This window comes from Helianthus annuus, chromosome 6, assembly GCF_002127325.2.
Source record: "Helianthus annuus cultivar XRQ/B chromosome 6, HanXRQr2.0-SUNRISE, whole genome shotgun sequence".
NCBI lineage: Eukaryota > Viridiplantae > Streptophyta > Magnoliopsida > Asterales > Asteraceae > Helianthus > Helianthus annuus.
The window spans coordinates 2,458,833-2,478,865 of NC_035438.2; the positions used below are offsets into that span (position 1 = coordinate 2,458,833).

The 20,033-nt window shown below is 34.6% G+C and overlaps 1 long non-coding RNA gene across 1 annotated transcript; it reads left to right on the forward strand.

Annotated features, from left to right (window-relative positions):
• Positions 1-128: 128 nt before the first annotated feature.
• Positions 129-2,350, forward strand: LOC110866050. The gene is made up of 4 exons (XR_004859883.1): positions 129-1,136; positions 1,212-1,390; positions 1,672-1,895; positions 1,980-2,350. It is a non-coding gene; the product is annotated as an uncharacterized LOC110866050 (long non-coding RNA).
• The last annotated feature ends 17,683 nt before the right edge of the window (positions 2,351-20,033 follow it).

Here is a 20,033-nt window from a genome sequence, read left to right on the forward strand (position 1 = left end):
CTCTCCTGAACCCGTTTCTATATATATATATATATATATATATATATATAGATAGATAGATATCTATAATACTATGTAAAGCAAATGTGATGGACAAGATGGTAATCTTACCATACGTATAAATTTTGAAGCATAATGTACAAGAGATATCAAGCCATTTTAGAGGGGGTAAATTGAGACAATGTCCAAACTTTTAAGACACCTTGAGGGCAATATAGAGATTTCATCCATGGAATTTAAAAAAAAAACACCACCGTCTGCCCTTTTATCTACCTCTTAAACCCCTACATCTACCTCTTAAACCTCTAAATCTACCTCTCAAACCCAGAAAGAAGCAGTTGATCGGTCCATCCTTTATCATGAACCTGCAGTCGCTCTTAAGGCTTAAGATGAAGAGGGTGGACGATAGCGACTTACCAACCCTGCAATTGAATCATTTGCCTTTTCATGTATTTCGATCCTCAAAACCCACCGCCAAATCGATTTCGTCTATAGTCGATCTATCTCTGTCGCTCTATCTTCAGATTCATCACACATCAAAACCCTTAAATGTGGTGGTGTAGGATCATAAACAGCCCCGATTAACCAACCAATCTGATGCAGCGGCGGTGGTTTCAGAGTACAATCAGTTTACCGGTGACTAAGGTAAGTCAGACCTCTTATTTTGTTTCTTTATTTTCAGAACTGGTGAACGTTTTTATGGTCTAGGGTTTTATTGGCTATGATTTGGTGAACTGTCGTTAAATCTATGGCGAGGACAAGGGTAAAAACGGCTACCAGTCAGTGATGACGTGTCTGGAAGTAGGTTTTCGGTCAGGAATAGCTGCTGCCATAATTAGGTTTTTGATTTACAATGAATTCTGGTATGTTTATGTGCAGGTTCATGACATTAGGATTCAAAGTTTTCTACAATTTTGGTTAGAGATGTAACTAAAGAACAATTTTTTTACTTCTGGAATCTGTTACATTTTGTTTTTGTTTTGTGTTTTGGTTGTTAAAGTGAATCTTTAGGTCACACATTCAAGATTGATGAGGTTTCAGATTTATATCATTGCAAGAAAAGCTTGAGTGTTTCTACACCGGTGGCCAGTCGGAATCAGAAACCCAAGCCGGAGCCATTTGTCATCGGCATTTAAGTAAGAGAAATTTATCCTCATATCTTGATGTATCTTTGTATTATGATATTAATCGTGTGATTTACTGATTTACAGACCATGATTTATATTGGGAGAGAGAACGACAAAGCGAGAGACAATGGAGATGGGAGACCTGCCTTCGGCCGGCCACCTTAAACCGGCAATCCTCCATTCATTCATCGCTCATTTAAAATGCGATGATATAGGGTATATGATTTCAAAACGTTCAATGAAACTCCTTTGGCGCCTCATCGGTTAGTCTTGGATCTCTGGAGTGTGTTAGTTTTATTTTTTTAGATCATCGTGTTAATGACTGATGAGAGTATGTTTTTCTACTTGTATTACTGTTCTAGAATAATATTGCAGTTTGTATATTTAAAAGGATAAAACAGGGAGATCTAAACATTTTTGTAGTTTAGGTGTTATAATCTCAGTAGTTAGATTTAGTTTTGCAATGTTTCTTGAAAAAAATCTCATATGGCATGAAAATGATTTCTCATTTTTTGGTAAAACCACTTTAATTATTTGGTTTCAGGGCTGAAGAGTAATTTGGTGAAATCGAATTTGTTTGGTATTGGAGTCGAGTATCATGAAGTTCAGTATCTTAATTATTACGATGAAATACAAACGGACATAAACAAACACGTTACTGAGCATTCACGTACGTAAATGAGCGAACGCGGCCTCTGTTCATGTTTCTTGATTTAACTAAACGAATGATTTTTTTTTCAAAAGTCCAATTCCAATACCTCTGATCAAGTAAGTCTTTTTGAAATTTTTAATATTGTTTTTAACTTTTTATGAATTATTTTGTTTGATTTAATTTGGTGTTTGTTTTTGTAGGAGAAGATTGGGGGTAACAAGAGTAGAACATGGAAGCTATGGAGGAGCCCGTCAGCCGGGTGTTCCTCGTCTTCAACGAGTTCATCTTCTAAGGCGATAAAAGGCGTGGGACAGTTGTCGACTTTGGATGCTTCTCGTTCGGATGAGGTGTCGTTTTCGGCTGCTGTGGCGACTGTGGTTAGAGCTCAGCCTAAAGATTTTATGTTTGTTAGGCAAGAATGGGCTGCGATTCGAATTCAGTCGGTTTTTCGCTCTTTTTTGGTAATTTCTAAACCTTGAATATCAAATTTTAACATGCTATGCTACTGAGAAAGAATATTAACTTGTCTATATTTTGTCTTTTGATATGATATAAAACTTGGGGCTTTGTCTTGATCATGAACTAAAATGACTAAATGGGTCATGCTGGTGTTAGGTTGACTAGTCAACTCTTGTACATTTTTGAATTACTTGTATAGTTTTTCTTAAGTAAAAAGATTCAACAGATTGTAAGATTTTGAGTTCTTTAGAGCAACTTTATATCTATTCTGACATATTTTTAATCACTTTAAAAAAAATTGACCCATTTGACATATGCTACAGACAAAAAAAAAAAATGGATGTCGAAATAACTATTTTTTTAATAAAGATTCCAAGTTTAGCAGTTTGGTTGCTGAGTCTGGGTCATTGTCAAAAAACAGTCACTTAACTGTTAAATCTGGAATTTTGACCATTTTTATTAACCTAACCTTAACCTGTGACAACCATGGTTGTAAAAGTCCCGCCTAGGCTCCGAGTACTCCCCGAGTACTCGCTACAAGGTAGGCTGCCGAGGCACGAGTACTGGTCTCACAGGCCAATTACTCCCCGAGTAATCCCCGCCTAAGCTGAGTACTTCCCGAGTACTCCCGAATCCGACTAGGGAGCGCCTAGCGACTTTTGCAACCATGGTGACAACTGTCAATTTTCCATGTAATTCTGTACATGTTAAATAGTAATTTGTGTCTTAATGATTGTGCTTGATTTAAATTAATGACATGAATGATTTCTGATTATTGTCATATACATACAAGTGCATTACATGTTGCATAATTATTTACCATTATTGCATGCAACACATTATGATTCAAACAATGCACGAAATAAAGTTAGCACAGTTATCAGACAAACTAGAAGTACTGACAGGAGTTCAGTACTCAGACAGACATGATGATAAGACACAGAATGAGCCCGAAGCCAAGAGTTACACTAGTATAATGTGTAGGAAAGTAAGGATCATAAAACTGCATTCTTAGTGATAGTTTAAGTGCCGGAAAGTGCCTAAAACTCACACAAACTGCAGAATTCTGCATTTTCAGCAAAAATCAGCATTTTAACACTAAAATATAATGCAGAATTATGGTTTAATGGTCCAGAATACTTTCCCAATTGTCGGGAATCAAAACTATAACAAAAGGGAACATAAAGCACACTGAACCACCACCACACCATCACCATCTTCAAGTCTCCTTCATAACAATCCAAAGTGACCCTAAGGTGCAAGAAGCAAGATTAAGAAGCTAGGAGGCATTGGAGTTTGAAGGACCATTCTCTAGAGCTTTTATCCACCTAGTTTATCATCTTCATCATCTTGAGTTCTTCCCTAGCCCTTGTGCTAGTAGTAAGCCTCTTGTAACTTGTTTTTTACTTATCATAATGATGGTTAAAAGATTGTGTACATGATTAATCATAAAGATCATGAAGAAACAAGAAGACGAACTATAACATAAAGCTTAAAATCATAAAATCTATGTTGTTTTAGTGTATGTGTATATCTTGATTGTTGATTTCTTGTGATTATGATGTTAATCATCATAAGAAACTTGCTAGATTGTGATCAAGCACATGATCTAGCAAGTGAGAGGATATCTTGTGAAAAATCAAAATGATCATCCTTTATGTGAACATGAACTTGAAGAATGAAGATGTTTTTGTGTAAGATGATGATGGATACATGTATTAAGTCTTGTAAATGGATGATTTCAAAAATGATTTTCTCAAGAAACTAAAGTTACTTGCAAGATTTACAAGATCATGATTTTTAAAGAAACTAACCATATTTTTAGTGATAAATCAAAGCTAGAAACATGTTTGTAACAAGAAAAATACAAAAGAATTATTTTTAGAAAAAACATCTTGTAAGTTGTAAAAGACTAAATTTTACAAGAAGGTGATTTATAAACAAGTAACCATATTTTTAAGGGTAACTAAGCCTACTAAATAACATACTAAGTTACTACAAGTTTTTACAAAACTTCAAGTTCATGATGTAGTGTAAATTGCATGATTTTGGCTCATGGTAAGTCTTGAATGATTTGTTGTTGATTGGTGATGATTTTAAAAGAAAATGATATGCTTTGAAAGCATGGAAACCTCCATTTTTAAGGGGAAACTATGGCAAATTTTTTTGTAGAATTTAAACACTTAGAAAAATATTTTTAAACAAGTGTTTATAAGTAAATTTTAACCATGGTTTTACATATAAAATTTGCCATAAATTTTGTTACAAAAATTACAAATATTGGAGGTTGTTTCTGATAACTAAAAGTGACTAAGTATATATTTAGGGAAATATATTTAGAGGTCACAATTTGTGTGCTACTTGTATATTATGTGTATTAGTTATATTATTCTAGGACTTGAAAATAATATAACTTACCAAAATACCAAAAATTGTAATACAAAAATAATGCCAAAATTCCAAGAAAACAAATAAATAATTTCTACCCGAAAATTGGACAAACTGAACACGGACATATGGACTACACTTATATATATTCCGGAAATAGATTTATATTTTGGCAAACGAGTTAAACGGTATTTGGGAAACCATAGAAACGGAAAGTATGATTTTTACAAATATTACAAACATGTCATATTTTATCAAGAAGAAAATATACTATTTTTGAGTAAAGAATATATGAGTGGGGATCCTACGGAAAGTGTGTTTTTCCTAAAAAGTGTAAAAAGTCATAAAACACAATAATTTCAGGCATAAAACACACCTAAAACTCACAAATAATAGAATGAATATTACTAAAACACCATATTCAAACTCTAATAGTCCATAAAAACTTCAAACACACCATCGTAGAACTATGAATATAAAACACACAATGCTAAACAACATAAAACACAATAATATTTGTCATTCCACAATCAGAGCCTTAACATCTAAAACACAACACAAAACCCACATACATGATGTTTTAGTAATCTTCATCATATTATTTGTGGGTTTTTGGTGTGTTTTATGGTTGACATTATGGTGTTTTATGACTTTTTACACTTTTTAGGAAATTTGGACTTTCTGGATAGGAGTTGGCCAGAAAGTCCAAATTTCCTAAAAAGTGTAAAAAGTCATAAAACACCATAATGTCAACCATAAAACACACCAAAAACCCACAAATAATATGATGAAGATTACTAAAACATCATGTATGTGGGTTTTGTGTTGTGTTTTAGATGTTAAGGCTCTGATTGTGGAATGACAAATATTATTGTGTTTTATGTTGTTTAGCATTGTGTGTTTTATATTCATAGTTCTACGATGGTGTGTTTGAAGTTTTTATGGACTATTAGAGTTTGAATATGGTGTTTTAGTAATATTCATTCTATTAATTGTGAGTTTTAGGTGTGTTTTATGCCTGAAATTATTGTGTTTTATGACTTTTTACACTTTTTAGGAAAAACACACTTTCCGTAGGATCCCCACTCATATATATATATATATATATATATATATATATATATATATATCTTCTTGAACAATTACAAGATATACTATTTTTGAAGAAAATATACATTTTCTTAAACAAATTAAGAATATTATTATTTTGGGTGAAAACGGATTTATAAATATTTTCTAGGTTAATCTTGAAAATATATTATTTTTGAGGTTTATATGAAAATATAATCATTTTTTGCCAAGAAAGATTTATGGATATTTTTCTGTAAAAGATTTCTTAAAATATATATATTTTAAGAATACAAATTGGTGATTTTATTTGATTAAAAATAATATTCCGGAAATTTAAATACAAATTAAGTATAAGAATACTTAATAAATACGATAAAAATACGTATTTTCATACATACATATACACACCGGAATACGCCACGAATACTTGGCAATACCCATCCTTGGGAGAATACATATGTATAAATACATAAGTTGAAATATATTATTTTAACAAATATTCCAATAATTAATAAATATAATTTAAGTTAAAATATTATTATTTTAACAACTAATTATATACTTTGGAATAATACTTAGCACATAAAAAACGTAACTCAAAGATACTAAGTCATAACAATTAAGACTAAAAGTCGTGGCACGACCTAGCCGTCTAATAAACCATAGCACGTGTGTAGGTAGTTGCACGACTCCAGGACAGGACCTTTGAGTTACTTCGGATAGCAGGACGCAAGACAGTGAGTTCATGTCCCCCTTTTTCTTTTAACTGTTTTCAGATTTACAACTTCAGGGGTGAAATACATGTTACAATATTTCAATGATTACAAATGGTATGGTTAGCTAAGGAATGAATTATTAGATCATGTGAATGGGTAGGCGTTAACTTAAGACCATTAATCCTTGTATAAGGACCGAGGGGCATGAGTGATAGATCTATTTGGGTGTTGCGAGCCCCACCCATGAGCCCGCGTGTTGGACCATGTGGTGACTATGTCGTTCCCGCCGGATGGCCCGGTACGAAATACGCAAAAGGGTTAAGCCTTCCTACACCGTTACACACATATTAATGTATTAGCTACATATTAATTGATCTGTTCATTAACGCTTTCATACCGGTTTACAAAGACATACATACAAATGTTTACAAGGTTATTCGTGCACACATACAAACACATGAACTCACTCAACTATTGTTGATGTTTTCAAACTACATGTATTTCAGGAAATTGATATGGATCAGGCAAGCGTTTAAAGTTTTCAAGAAGTATTTTCAAGAATTGATGTCATCCCATTTTGGAAGGGTTTGAATCGTATATCTTATCTTTGATAGATATATGAATCAAAGCCTCGATATATTTATGTATTTTGTCAAGTCCTTTATGGAACTTAAAACATTTGGTTGGTTTGTACTTTGAACTTGAAGTCTTGGTTGGTACTAAAACAATGTGGTTTGTAATGTTTTGAAACTTAGTAATGGATGAACATCATGGTTTCTATCATATAGTTGTTTGTTATAATTGAATGCAATGATATTAAGCAAGTCACGCATAATACGCTTCTGCAAAAGTCAGGGTGTGACATAACCTTCCCTCAAGATAATAGAATATTGATGATTTAGTTTAGTCACTTTTCAGGTATATTGTTTCCATTCTCAAAATGTATTTAATATATATTCTTCAAGCATGCTTTTACTTATATATGTATTTGACAGAAGGTTTGCCTCTGTCGAAAGATATAATGCAACAAATTTCTTTATATGGTCTGATATATATTTTAAGTATAATGTTTTGATTTCTGTTCCTGCAAACTCATGTCTATTTGTTTTAAGATGCGTAAGTCGGTTCTTGGGTTGGGAGTAATAAATGGAAACATTAACATTGTTGTTTTAGTTGTTCATATGTATATGTTGTTAGAGTTTGAAGATTCACAGATCCGGGATCGCCAATGCTTGACAAGGGGCATCAGATAGATGCGTTTCAAGTAACACAAGTTTAACTCTAACATTGTGTGCATACTACTATTTTACACTAAGGGGCTGTTTGGCAACTTTTGAATGGTTAAGTGCTGAACGAGCAAGAGGTCTGAACCATTAAGTGCTGAATCAATGAGAGGTCTGAACCATTAAGAGCCAGTATAATACCTAACCGTTCAGAGGCAAATGTCTGACCAATTCAGATTAGAGGTCTTAACCATTCAGAATCAGTTTAATGCTTAACCATTCAGAGGCAAATGTCTGAACCATTCAGACATTTGCTCGTGAAACAAACAGTCTGAACCATTAAGTGCTAAACCAGTAAGAGGTCTGAATCATTAAGAGCCTCATTAAGAGGTAAACAAACAGCCCCTAAAACATCATGTAAAATTCCACTACTAATTTAGTTTGCTACCTCTTTAACTTGAATGAAGTTATCATACGGTCGTTGAATTTTCGTTGTCACCACATGTTTTTCACTCCAGAAGTTCTGATCTTAAATCTAGATGCTTAGCTTTAAAAAGAAATACGTAAGGACAAAGCGAAGATCAAATTAAGAAGGAAAAAAAAACAAAATACCTGCTGCGATTGAATGAAGTTCAAAGGTTCAATGAGAACTGAGAAACGAAGAAGTGAACCTTGATTGCATGGGTGATAATCTGTGAGAAATCGAGAATGACGGCGAAGAAGAAAGAGGCGTCTTAGGGTTTTAAGGGAAAGGGAAAAGGATTAATTAGAAACGGGTATGGATAGATTCACATGTTTGCAACATGTAGGGGTGAGCAAGTTTAGGTCCGGACCGAAAATAACCGAGAACCGAACCGAAAATATACGCAACCTGACCCGAACCCAAGTACCTAGGTATTTAGATCGGTTCTAATTTTTCATTTAAAATCGGGTCGGGTCAGTTCTCGGTTCTTTTCATGGTGAAACCCGACTTGGACCTATGGACCGAAGTAAAGTGCTACATAAAAAAGACTAGGCCATAGCCCAATAGCGATTGGGGCTTGAATCCCTAAAATATATAACATACAACGGCTACATGATACTACCACAGATACATTTACATAGAGAAAGAAACCATCTGCATTGAATTTGCAATCAATTTCTTGGCTGCTAATGTGAATTACTCATATTTTTTGAATTCTTGGATGTCTAAGTTATGAATTTTTGGGTAGATGGTTTTATCTACGTTTGGTAGTGCAATTCATCAAAAACAACAACCTTTGTTAATATGTTTCGTCAATTTTTTCACTCGGACACTTTAACGAACACTTGGTGCGGAAATCTCAAGCTTCGCCACAGCTACTTAGTATACAACAAACATATTATACTTGCATGTTCAAATTAGCTCAAGTTAGGCATGACTATCAATAACATTTGAATGAAAATTAACAAAGAAATAACTCACCACTGTTAATGGATTGAAATAGAAACATAGATTGAAATGTATTTAAGGCCGAAATCAAGGAGAATGTTGTGTTTCTTCATCATTTGATGATTTATGAATGTACAATAGCCTTCCCAAGTTCATAACAAAACATGCTCAAAAATGAAATATGTCGGGTCAGTTCTTATACTTACTAGCCGACAAACCCGATTACATAAAAACCCGAAACTGACCCTATATTAAGGGTAGTGAATCAGTTCTGTATTTTATATTTGATCGGTTCTTGAATCGGGTAATGGTCGGGTAGGGTCGGGTTTTACCTTTTGCTCACCCCTGGCAGCATGGGTCATTGGGTTTAGCGGGAAATCAATTGTGAGAATGCATGGGAATGCAACAAGTGTCCCTAATTTAGTTTATTTTATTATAATATATATATATATATATAAAATTATTATGGTAATTAACATGTTTTAAAGATGAATTATTAATCAATTAATATGGTAATTATTAATTAGGTGCAATTTTCAATAAAAACTTGTCTAAAATAATTTAAATTATTAATCAATAATGAATTGGTTTTACTAGATCCATTTTAACCAGACTTGTTTTAACAAGTCTTTTTTTAACTCGTCTTTTTTCACCCAACCAATTTGTGCCCTCCATAAAAAAAAAATCCTGAATCCGTCACTGTCATAAACATTTTTCTTTTCTTTTACTTTGGTTAAAGAGGACAAAATATCTTTAGAAAATGCATCTTTGCTAAAGGTTAATCTATTATGGAAAAAACGATTGACTATAAATGTTTTAGAAATTTCGAATGGCTTGCTTGGGCGCCCAAAAAAGTTTGCTTCTTTGTTTGGAGAATTCTAAATGGCGGAATTGCGGTTAAAGGTAATCTGGAACGCAGGGGGTTTATTTGGAGGATAACAAATGTGTTTTGTGTGGTTTTGGTTATGAGTCAGTGGAGCATTTGACCATTTCTTGTGTGACCTCAACTGCAGTGTGGTGGTGTATATGGGTATGGATTAAACTTCCAACGAATGGGTTGTTTGGTTCTGTGAGGGAGTTATTAGATTGGATTTATAACTTGAAAGGGTCAAATAAGTGAAAAAAAATCATCACTGTTATCTCTTTCGCCACTCTATGGATCTTATGGAAATCGAGGAACGAATGTATTTTTGAAAGGAAACAGATTCGAGTGGAGGCCATGGTGGATAAGATCAAAGAAGAGTCGTTTCAGTGGGTTAAGTATAGGTCGCCCTTTGGAGATCTGGATTGGGAGCGGTGGAGAGATTTTAATGTCCGAGACATAATTATGTAATGTTTTCTTTTTCCGTTGTTTGGGATTTCCAGCGTCGTGCTGGCCCCTTTGTTCTATTTAATGATTGATATATAAAATAGTCGCGGTTCAAAAAAAATGTTTTAGAAATATTTGATTGTTATCTAATATCTTACTAATGTCTACTTCACTTATTAGCCCCATATGATGGGTTCCACATCAACCGGTTAAGGGGGAGCAGGGCACTCCCCGGGCAGCACCATTGATGGGTTCTACACTGTTGCTACCCTTGCGGGTAGGCTTGGCAGGTTCGCAAGGCTAGCATGGGTACCTGCTCGAGAAATGTTGATTTTGATGGTTTTTGTTGACCTACAACGGTTATATGACCGTTTCAAATAAAAAATATTATTTTATTTATTTTTTAAATCTTATAAATAATCATTTTCTTCCCAACCCATTTTCACTCTAAAACCATCTCATTTCACTCTAAACTTTTTACTCATTTTCATTCTCAATGGCTAATTATTAATACAAATAGTTGGGTATTCACATACCGCCAAACGATTACGAAGACGATTTTTCAACTGATAGTAACCTACTTTATTTCGTGGAGAAGTTTCGGGAACTCGAAGCGGAAGACACGGCAACGTCGTCGGTCGTTCCAAAAAAAAGTCAAACGTGATCGCGTACAAGGCAACGAAAATCTTATGAACGATTATTTTGTTGATGAACCAAAGTATGATGATCTTCTCGTCCATCTTGCAGCTCAAGATCTACCGTAACTCGAGGAGGAAGACGATGGGTAGTATGAATTATCTATTTTTTTCAAATTTTTATTTTGTTTTTTTTAGTTTGCTTTGAATTATGTATTTTTATTCAATGAAGTTTACTTTGTATCTAACATTTGACTATTTTTAAATTAAAAAATATATATATACTTTATGGCATGAGTAGACGCCGTCAGTACTTACTAGCTAATGGATGCTTTGCTCTAAATTTGAAGTTGCGTGTGAAGGTTGGTCGGGGCTAGGGTACTTACCCTCAGTGGCGAAGCTTGACCCGAATGACCGGGGGGGGGAGGGGTCGAAAACGTATATACCCAAAAATTTCTATAGAACCGAGGGTCGAAAACGTATATACCAAATAATTTCTATACGAAAACTACATATATAACACTAGTTAGCGAAAAGTTCGGGGGGTTGGACGCCCCTCACGCCCCTTCTATACTTCGCCCCTACTTACCCTTGAGTGCCTTTCTTCCCTATTTAATATACTACAATCTCTATATATTAGTGTTTTTTGGTTTACATGAAATCAACAAATCTATTCATTTATTGTTTACTTTATTCCTTTAGAAAAATATGTGTAGCCTGCAATTATGCAAACAAAACTATGATAAGTACATCATCAACCCAAGCAAGGTCGCAAGCACACATATTTAAATGATTGGATAAAAGTGTAGCCGATTTTACTATATAAGTATATATCATTATGTCTTTGTCATATAATCTGACCAAAAATAGTTTTACCAGATTCTCTCTTTTGATTGGATATAGATCTAAAAGTGTATCAAGATTTGTTCGCCTTCTAGTAACTTTGAGTTGGTTAAGAGTTTTTTAAGGCGCATGCTTAAATAAAAAAGTTACAATTTGATCGATAATCATGTTAAATAAATACTCTATCATTTATATTAATGCCAAAATTATATGACTTGGTTTCTTTTTTGTTATCATATAGCTGAAAAATGAAATGTCAACCTACATGAACTTAGTGGGTATTTTGTATGAGGTAATAGAGGGAATGGAATAATCCATTCAAGATCCATTCAAGGTTAATGACAATGTATATTGTCAAATTTATCATTCTACAAAGCAAAGCAAAGCAAAGGAAAGCAAAGTAAATTTAAATATTGTTTTTATTAACATTAACATTAACAAGCTTATTAAATGGCAACAGAAAAAACACTGTTCCTTGTTCTTTCATTAACATTAATATACTAGTAGTGATACTCGTGTACAAACACGGATGGTTTTTACAAATTCATTCATACCACATTTTAATAGAAAGTATAGATAGGTGTATAAGACTATCTCAAACCCTTGCCGCCCGTCCAACCCCCTGCCCGGTGCCACATCACCTTGCCCGCCCGTCCTCCCCCTCCTCTGCAACGGGCGACCCAACCAATGCCCACCTCCCCTCTCACAATCTCCGTCTCTTTCCTCCACGGGCGTGCCCTTGACGACGTGCGGCTCTCCTACCTCTCTCTTCCACCTCACCGTCCATGTTGGTCCACGTCGGAGAAGCTTGCTATGGGCGGTTTCCCTACAGGCGCGATGGAGAAAGTCTAAATATTGTAATTTTTAGTTTACTTTTTTTTTTTGATTAATTAATATTAAATTAGTCATGAGTTAATCTCACAAATCTTGAATTTTGATGCATATAGGTAAATGTCATAATGCATTATGAACAAGCACATATGTAATTGTCGATTAAATAATTTAAAATCACATTGAAATCTTAAAGTATGTTGAAAGGGAATGGTTTTGCATCAATATTGATGAGATACTTTTTGCGTGACAATGTAACCATTGACCAGGGGCGGACCCAATTGTTTTGGTGGATTGCGGGCGCACTCTTTGAAAAAAAAAATTAATGTATTTTTAGGCAGAAAAACACAATCGCACCCCTTGAAAATATGGTTGAACTACTCATCTACACCCTCAGCAAATAATTTCTCAACCGCCACTACTGTTGATGATTTGGACGTATTAATAGATATCAGACATTGATGAAGACTTGAGAATTGAGATGAGGCCCTGAAGTGTAAAAATAATACAATTTTTTTAAAATAAAACTGGGCCCCTTTGTTGTTAATAGCAGGTCGTGGCAAAAGAGAAAAGACTTGAATTTACAAGAAGGTAGAACCAAACCAACAGTTTCCACTTTCCAATTATTGGAATCAAAACCGTAATATTTGACATAACAAATAGTTTTAGCGGTATAAAACAGAATCAAATACATGCTTTATGTGTTAAGAGAAGAGCAAAATTAATTTGTTGGATTGGAAAGGATGGTGTAGTTTGATATGTTTGTGTAAACATTGTAGTTCGGTTTCTAGCTTGTGGCTATTACAATAATTTTTCGTTAGTAATATATATGTTGTTTTGTTGTCGGTGAAAAAAAGATGTGAACCAATCGAAATCAGGTCTCGTATATTATGTTTAACTAAAATTGATACAATCAACATCATCGTCATACTCAGTAAATCCTATCAATAGCAAAACTAAGGTAGGGTCCCCGTATGAAAAAAGAGGTTGCTTTCAGTTAGACCCCTAGCTTGATAGTAGTTTTCCATCAAGCCTTGGACATAAGGCATATAACACTAAGCAATTGAGACGAAGACCAATTAGTGCATGAACCCCCTTTTTTCTTTCGGTTATCAACGCCACCACATGATGCATGATTAACCGTTCCTATCTTTTAACGTTATTTTCACGAAATTAGTAAAATAATGTTAAAATTAGTGTACTTTCACTTTTGCCCTCCGAGCGCCTAAACATATATACATAATATGCGCATACCGCAAGCGAGACGTATAAAAATTGATATAAGTTAGGTCTAAATAGAATGTTTTAAATTGGGAGAGGTGGTGTAACTTAAACATTCGTGTCGTAGTTCGTTATAGGTGTTTTAGCTTCTTTCCATCCCCTTTTCTATATTTATATGTGTCACATCCTGATTCGCAGCGGTTTATTGGTTGGAGCGAGATGACTATCTATAGCTCATGACAATTATGTAATTTTAAATATTTAAAGCTTCCAAATTAAATGTCACGTATAACATAGAAACATCCGAAATAATCGTAAAATATCTAAAAGTTATAAGTCATAAACAAAATCCATTTTATTAACTAAGGCACATCCTATGTGTATCAACCTTCAATCCACTCATGTATACCTGTATCATGCGTAAAAATGTTTTGGGTCAACAATAAGTTGATGAATAGATATTAGGTTTAGAAAATAAATGTTTTAGTTTATTAATTTATAAAATAAGTTACATGCAACTTTAAGTGTTTATGTAATATCTATAATCATCTAATAATCCAACAATACCACAATTTCCAACCAATCACCACAACCATAATTAAACATGACATTATGAAACAATGATAATGAAACAATATGAGATTCAAGCTCCGAAGGGCGAATCTAAGTAATGGTGGTGATACCAAGTTCAACCCACGGTCGTGGAGAACCGATCAGCCATTGGATCCACATATAATGACATAAAGCGCGTAATAGGTAGATACATGTATATGAAACATAAGACACTTTGATTTGCATGTTGATGATAAGAAACATATGAAATAAAGGACACATGAGTTTAAGTGATAAAAAAGGGAAGGCTAAGATCTACTCACAAATTGCGAAGATTATCAGGTAGAGCTAGCAAGTCGTAGCGGTGTGGATACTTCCAAAATCACCCTAATAGCATGTATGATACAAATGTGAATAATACGACGGTGTTTCATAACTCATCACTGGCATCTATCATATACCACCCTAAGGGGGGTAGGGGCGCTCCACTATTGAAGGAATTCCATCACTCACAACATCCAATCAAGTTTCGCTATGTCATCGAGCTTCATTCCATCACTAGTGATGAATTTTAGTGGAAATGCCCACCTCTTGTGATGGTTTTTTTTTTTTTTTAAATTATAAATTAACAGTAAATAAATAATTTCATTTAAATAAAAACACATTTTTCTTTTATTAAACAAGATAATATATTTTTCTAGAAAACCACAAAAAAATTATAAGCATTCTTCGGCTTGGGCTGGGCCTATGTCAAACGTTCCCATTTCACAATCTCAACTCTCTGTTCTCCTCTTTCTTGAGAACGTTTTTGCCCCAAAATCTAAGATGGTTCAAGCTTGAAAAACCTCAAAAAAGCAAAGCGAAAGAATAAGGTATGTATCCCACTTCTTAATTTACACCTATAATTAAGAACAGTCTTGTGGATTTTCAACGCGTGTTCGGTATAACGCGTTTTATTTACCACGCGTGGTCAACAACACCGACGGCGGTGTTTCACGCTCTTCAACGCGTGAGGGAATGTCGACAACGGGGCGCCCGTCCCCTAAGGGAGTTAGTGTTGTTTTGGTTGAATAAAGTTTATTTTGGCTGGAAAAAAAAAGAAACCTAATATAGTCAGTTGGACACGTGGACGTTGGGTGTTAGTTCAAAATTCAAAATAGTTGAGCCATTCTTCCATGAAGCTGGACCAGTGGATCAAACTTCAACACACTTTGACCTTTGGCGGCTGGTGGCTAATACTGAACACGCTCAACAACGAAATTCCCAATGAATAAAAAAAAATGGTGGCCCCGTATTTTCCATCAAGAGGGAACAGCCGAATCAGCTTAAATTTGCGCATAAAAATATATACGAATATGTCACGTACCGAATAAAGATTTTAGTCATTAATCGGTCACCAGTTGATAAATGTTAGCGACTAAAAGTTGTTATTCAAATGTTCACTAGTGTGGAAAAAAAAAACTCGTGTGGCCAACTTTTTTTTACTTCTAAGAAGATCTGTGTTGAATATGAGTATCGGATACTATACGAATAACTTTTTTTTTCATGTGTCACCTAAAACAAATCTTTGTGTGTAGGTTTGTATTTGTGACTGAGGAGAAGGTTGATGAAAATATTGGTGATATACTGATTGAGTATATTACATAGTGACAATATTGTTGGCCTCTTTAAGTGGATAAATTCTTGGAGTGTTAAAATAAGCTAATAAGGAACTAAGGAAGTAGTGGCTGAGGGGGCAGCGTCGGTTGTGATCATGGAGACGGAGATGTATATGGCGTTGGTGGTTGTACAGTGATGTTGAGGGTGGTGAAGGTAGAGGGGCCGACAGAGGCCGTGGTGGGGGCTACGACAGTTGTCCGATAGGTGGTTGGCCACACACAATTGTGATGAGTGATGCACACCCATTTTTACTCACTTTAAGTTAATAACCTTAGAGGACCCGGGGTGGAGCAAATCTTGTCCGTGATGAACATTTATAACGAGTGATACACCGGCGCCGGTCAATGCCATCACGCGTTAACTTTACAACGCGTGGCCACTATCACGCGTTGTATATTGAACTTGTTTGTTGTTTTGTGAATGAGTGAATGAATGGTATCTTGTACATTGTGCATTAATACTTGTACATTGGAATCCCATCACTAGTGATACCACCCCCCCTACATTTCTATCACTAGTGATAGAATATTGGTTGTGCACATGTCATGACTTGATTGGATAGTGGGAGTGATAGATTCTATCACTAGTGAACCACCCCTAGTCCCCTTATAAGGGTGAAGGGGGCGTATGCGGGGAACCAATTCGGTGACCTGCTTGCCGATTAGTGATGGTGCCGCCATCAAGGCGGTGACCAAGAGAGAGAGGGTGTTCCCGGTGGCGGCTCACCGAAGAGAGAGGGAGGAGAGAGAGGGGCCTTGTCCAATCAATGATTTCCTTTTTTTTTTTTAAAAAAAAAAAAACCAATTCACCTAAGAGGGAAGTGGCGCCATCAAATTGGGGTGTTAGGGGAGTTTAAGAGGGGACTTGACGTGGCACACGGGGATTGGTTGGGCGTAAGAGAGGGGACTCACCTATTAGGTGAGCACCCCCTTCACCCTAAGAGTTTCTTAAATTTGTATGTTGTATAGTTTGAATAATATCAAATTAAGTTGTTGTATAATTTTAATATACATGAAGAAAAAGACACATCAAGTTAGATAACGTATATGGATAGGATGGGGTATCGGGGAATTTTGTATACCAGGATAATCAGAGAGACATGTAATTACTCTCAGAACAAATTATTTTGGCGGTTCATCCGAATAATTTAATCGGATACAACTCTAAATTTCGAGAACTAGAACTAGAATGTGTGTATCAAGAATTCGTAAATGAACCAGTAAATGTGACCAAGAAGCCTAATTTTGAATTTTGGGTGAAAGGCTAGTATCTGCCTGTTGACAGTTATTAATTTTTAAATTTAAAATGCCTCAAAAAATGTTCTAATTTTTCATTACAAAATTATGTCCTAATTTCTGAAAAAAAAAAATTTCTTAAGCCAATTTTAATAAAACAATTTAATGCAAATTGCTTTACCCCAGTCAGGGGCTGTCGCCCCATTGGATTTATTCGGGGCTCCGTCTGAACACTTGGAATTATAACAACTCGAACAAGCGTGTACTCACGCACCTCCTAACTTGTTCGATGTATGTTATAATTCTCTTTGGTCACCTATGCCGATTACATTGAAATATCTAAAATTAAAATATATAAAATGAGGAAGTAAAAAAATGGGGAATTGGCATAAACGTCATTGGTCATTACCAGTCTCATCTTTGAATATTCTCATGCCAGTCCCACCTTTCGCCTATTTTTCCTCCACCGGTCCTCAGTTAAAAAAAACATAACGGAGTTAAGTTTTTTTTCGAATTACAAACTGACGTATTAGGGCTTTTGATCAGAACAAGTATGCGAGTCTATTGATGTAAAACTTAACTCGAAACGTGCTCCAAACGACTTGATTTTTGTTAATTGCAAGTTTAAACACCCGAATTGAAACACCGTTTTCATCATTTGGAGCACAATTTCAAGGTAAGTTTTACATTATTCGACTCGTATTCTCGTTCTGATCAAAAGCCCTAAAACGTCAGCTTGTAATTCAGAAAAAAAAAAAAAAACAACAACAACTTAACTCTGTTAAGTTTTTTTAACTGAGGACCGGTGGAGGAAAAATAAATAAAAAATGGGACTGACATAAGGAATATTCAAAGGTAGAACTGACAATGACCAATGACATCTAATTACGATTATTACAGACTAATTTAAAAAAAATTGAGCTTTCTGCGTTTGACTATTAGTAAATTCATGCATAGTGTTTTGACAAGTTTTTTTATGCACGTACAAATAAAGTTCTAGCTATGCAACTATTTTTTTTTTTTTTTTTTTTTTCTGAAAATTAGCTATGCAACTATTTAGCAATTAAAAGAAAATATATGCAACCATTCAGGAATTAATTCGTTGTGCCCATATCGATTTTTCAGTACATTTTCCAAGAAAGAGATGCACTGTACGCAACGCAATGTCTATTTACCAGGGTGGAGGAAATGAATATGAATTTATGACAAGATAAAATAAAGAATACTACACGAAAATAGTTAGTTCAATTACGTAATCAACAATCGATGTGAGGAACTGTTTTTTTTTTTTTTTTTTTTTTAAAGTAAACTTCATTCACAACCGGCTGACCCAAACCGGGCCAACCAAAAAACACAAAACAATTACATATTTACGAAGGAAGCCCACTCCTCCCAGGAAATCCCTTTATGCTTAGATCTATTCGAGAACCATAAAAAACCTAGCGCCTTTATTTCACTAATAATCCTATCAATCCTAACCGGACTATTAGCAAAAATTAACTCGTTCCTAGCTCGCCAAAGACTCCAACAGGTAATGATAATCAGACCGTGCACCGCTTCCCTTTTCTTGTTCGAAACCGGAATGGAATTATGAAAACAGAGAAGGTTTGGAAGTAGCTAGCTGGGCCGTTTCCTGGTCAGAGATCTTAGGAACCAAAACCGTTGTTAGAAAATCAGGCCCCGTTAGGCGTTAACGAACAAGAAACACAAAGATTGAACAACTTGTTCGACTCTTTTTATTATTAAATCAAAGCACACTAGTTACAATGACTTTAGACATGAACATATAATTTACAATTTTTCAGCAACGTTTTGTGTAGAAAGTGAATATCACAAAACCACAAATATGAATTGCTAGGGTTGTAAACGAACCGAACGTTAGTGAACAATTTGGAACCATTCGGCGGGAAGTTTGTTTACGTTCGTTCGTTTGTTCACATTCGTTCGTTTAATAAATGAATGAACATGAACAAGAAATTCCGTTTAATTAGTTAAACGAACGAACACGAACAGAGGTCTCGTTCGTTCAATTGTGTTCATGAACGTTTGTTAATGTGTTTGTGAACATTCGTTAATGTGTTCGTAGATATTTGTTCATGTACGTTTATTTATGTTGTTCATTAAAGGTTTTTGTACATTTATTTATTTTATATAAACTTTTCATATTATATAATTCTTATTTATTTATTACATTAACAAATAGAATAGGCAACCTAATTCCTACCTTGTTTATGAATCGATGAACACTATTGACATTCGTTCCACGGTTAGCGCTTCAAGCTCCAACACTTATCCCTCCACCATCCACCTCTAGTCTATGTCGATTTAATTTGTGTTTGTTTGTGTTCGTGAACACGTTCACTTCTTTAATGAATGAACACAAACAGAATGTATGTTCGATAAGCGTTCATAAACCATTCATGAACACATTATTTCCTTAGCGAACAAACATGAAAAAGGCTTTATTTGTGTTCGTTCGATTCGTTTACAACCTTACGAATTGCCACGTGTGTATACTGAACTAGTTGTTTATCGCTTAATTCAAATTCTTATTAAATCAAGAGAATAACAAAGGGTTTATATAACAAAGTAAATACTACACCTACTTAAGTTAGAAAACAATAAAATAGGATTATCTAAACTAACTAGATAGATATTCCTAACAATGATATTAAATTTTATTAATATTAATATTCTGTAT